Source organism: Arvicanthis niloticus, chromosome X, assembly GCF_011762505.2.
Source record: "Arvicanthis niloticus isolate mArvNil1 chromosome X, mArvNil1.pat.X, whole genome shotgun sequence".
NCBI classification, from domain to species: Eukaryota; Metazoa; Chordata; class Mammalia; order Rodentia; family Muridae; genus Arvicanthis; species Arvicanthis niloticus.
Window position 1 is genome coordinate 39278937 of NC_047679.1, and position 3488 is coordinate 39282424.

The 3488-nt window shown below is 43.8% G+C and overlaps 1 non-coding gene across 1 annotated transcript; it reads right to left on the reverse strand.

Moving 5' to 3' along the window:
* Positions 1-2883: 2883 nt before the first annotated feature.
* On the reverse strand, positions 2884-3015 carry LOC117695625 (small nucleolar RNA SNORA17). Its single transcript, XR_004604675.1, has one exon. It is a non-coding gene; the product is annotated as a small nucleolar RNA SNORA17 (small nucleolar RNA).
* Between the last annotated feature and the right edge of the window lie 473 nt (positions 3016-3488).

Below are 3488 nucleotides of genomic sequence, written 5' to 3' on the forward strand. Positions count from 1 at the left end.
CTTTTCTTCCGCAGGATTCCTGAAGATAATGTTTGGCTGTGGGTTTCTGTATCTGTTCCCATCAATTTTGAGGTAAAGCCTCTATGATGAAGATTATGCTAGACTACTGTCTGCAAGTATACCAGAGTATCATTAATAGTGTCAAAGGGGGGGGTGTTCTCTCTCATGGCATGTGTCTCAATGTAGAGCAGTGGTTAGACATTCTCTGAATTTATTTATATCAATCATTGACTGTACTTTAATCATTGACTTTATATGTATTCTTTATTTTTATTCATTAATCAATTTATTTGTTTACATTTCAAATGTTATCCTCCTTTCTGGTCTTCCCTCTATGAACCTCCCACCCACAATTTCCCACTCGCTATGGTGATGAAACTGCTGTTATATTCTGAGAAGATTTCTATGAGATACTTTGTCTGGTTCCAGCCATCCAGTTCCAGGCATCTGATGGGATGGGGGAGAGATTTTAGTCCTTGGGAGATTGTCACAGTGTGGTTGATGCCATACCTAGAATCCCATGTAATGCAGATGTTATGACTAGAAGTATACAAAAACAGCTTGGCCTGGATAACTACTACATATAAATGTAGAGTGTTGAAGGTCTCAGACATGGCCTAGGTCATCTTTCCACAGTTAGCCTTGGAGATAGATAATCAGTGCTTTGGTGAGTGATCACAGTGACAAAATTCATCTCATTGTAAAGAGTATTATAACAGATTTTCTTCATGGAATTCTAGTTGTTAACAAAGCCGTGTTTAATGTGGTACTTCAGGGTCAAGATGCTTATCTTAGCCCGAGTAAGAGCCCTTCTGTTCTATACCAACCATCATAATTTGGTACCTTGGGAAGCCCATAATGGAAGCATGGATCTCTCAGGGAATACTACAACTTGTAAAGCTAGCTTTGCATATTCCAGAGACATTGTTGACCACAAGTGCAATAATATCTTCATTCATGAGGAACCAGTGATGAATGTGGACCCACAGCAGCAGAGGCCTGTGTTCTCTGGTTTACTTGAACTAATACCCATCTTATATTTTTCTACTGACAAAGAAATATACATTAAAAACAGTCACACACACAGTCACCAGTTAGTGAGACATAAATGGGTAGAAAATATATATATATATTAATATGAATATAATAAATATAATAGTTAAGGAAAAATCTTTCTCATGGCCCCAGGTCTAGGTCTCCTGCCTTTTACTAGTGGTGAGTAGTAAGTGGGAGAGAGGATATCTCTTGCTAGTCCATGCCACAACAGGGGAATCTGGAATATGAATGGTAAGGCCAGTTCTCTCAGGCTAGAATCCTCAGGGACTGGCTCACCTGAAACCTCTGCAATGTATGGGGCTGTTCTCCAGAGTACTGTAGGTCAAGGTCATCGCTCCTGCTCTTATGCCCCCAGGGCTAGTTCTCCCAAGATGTCCAAGTGTGGTGTGGTGGAACAATTTTGCACAGCTCTCAGACATCAACATTCCTCTGGGTGACAGCACAGACCAGAGACATCCACCTGGCATTTGGTAGTAAGAGACCCTTGCTGTTTAAAGGTCATGAACCCATACATTGTCCCTGGTAGCAGCACAAGCCAGGATCCTCTCATGGTCTCAGGTATCATCACTGGCTACACATATCAGACTGTTCCTCATTACAGTTGAGTTTCCAGTTCTTTCTCTCTTCATTGTGCTCACATCCTTCTGTAACTCTTTCTCTTCCATTTCTTCACCATGTTATTGTTCCTCTTAGAGGCTCCTGGGGTCTCTGCATAACTGGGGCAAGGTGGGGTCATTTCAATTGTTCTATGTCCTGCTCTTGCTTTATGATGTCAGGCAAGAGAAGTGGTCATATCAGGCATGATCTGCTCCTACACTAAGGCCTGTGAGGCACCCAACTGATGGTCATGTCAGGCTATGTGGGTCCTTTGTTCCGGAGGGTGTCCCACAAGAGATCAGGGAGGGTTTGCTATTGTCACTGTGCTGCCTATGGCCTGTGTCTCCACTGTCCGTAGGTCTTCGGCCCAGCCTGATGTGGGATGTCCAGGCCAAAGGCCACAGAGTGTGAGCAGGAAGGGGAGATTACCTGCCCCCGCTTCTGCCTCTGCTTGATCAATGCTGCTGTCACTGACTGGTCTCTCCCAGGTGCTGCACCTGTCTTTCCGCGCTGAGCCTTGGCTGGGCCGATAAGAAGCCAGCTACCTGGCAAGGAAGCAGCTTGGTGTCCCAGGCAGGTTCAGGGAGAGCAGATCTCTCCCCAAGTGTTACAGCTCTTTCGACAGAAACTCTCAGACACCGGGATGATTCTTGAGCACTTTACTTCCCCTAAATAGGGCCCTTATATACAGTTTCAGTGTGGGTTAGGGTCTGGCAGCAGATAATGCCTGCTGGCTTAGTCTGAGAGCTTGGAGATACCTCATCTGCATGTGGGAGAGCCTGAGGCACTGTTCCTCATGACTGATGGTCATAGACCTCTCTGTGGGAGGGGTTGTGGAAGGGCTGAAACTAAATGAAAAGAACCATGGCTGCAGAGCTGAACTCCTGCCTTCCAATAAGGGTCCGGGGTTCCAAGCTCATGCTCGACCAAGCACCCAGCTGCTTCTCACAGCCCACCACCCTACAAGGCTACTTCCCTGTCTAGGCCCCATAGTGCAGATCTGGTAGTCATCTCAGGCTTGCTCCTCACCCAGTCTGACTGAGTGGTCCCATGCGAGGGTCATCTGTCTCAGTCTTACTCCTGCCCAGTGTCCTTAGTCCCAAGCAGTGTTCTTCTAGTCTCTGGCTTGCTCCTGGTCCTGGGATCTGTTGGTGCCTGGCACTGTCTCAGGCAAGCTCCTTGGAATCAGACTTGTAGCTGTCGCAGACTCACTTTTTTTTTTTTTCAGGAAATATTAGGTTACTAACCATTCAGATGTTCTTAGGTTGGTACACTGAACATAGACACAGCTTCTGTTCTATCTGCCAGCTCCTGACACACATGTGACACAGCAGCCACACCTGCAATGATTCTAGGAGCAGGCAGAAAATATAGTGACTTAGTTTCCCTAGATCTTTGAAAACCCTAAAGAACATTGTTCCATAACATATGTTTTAAATGTAGGAAACTGATAAGGATCAAGATCAGGGCAACTTATTTCTATGCACTTCAGTAAGAATGTAATACTCCTCCCTCCATTATTCAATCTCTCTTGCCTCCATCCCTATTTCCTTCTTCATTTTCCTTACTCCACTCCTCTATTTTTTAAACTTTTTGATATATTATCAATATGTAAAAAAAAAAAAAACTTTCCCCTGTTTGCTGCATAGTATTTGTTGAGTTTGGAGGTGTGTAGATAAACCTATAATAAAATTATCACAATCAAGGTGCCAAATATATACATCACTTCAAAACTGTACTGGTATCTTTATATCTAGTATATGTTTCTTGAGCAAAACAATGAGTTTCACAATTCCATTTTCACATACATATATTGTATACTTTGATCTTGTTCA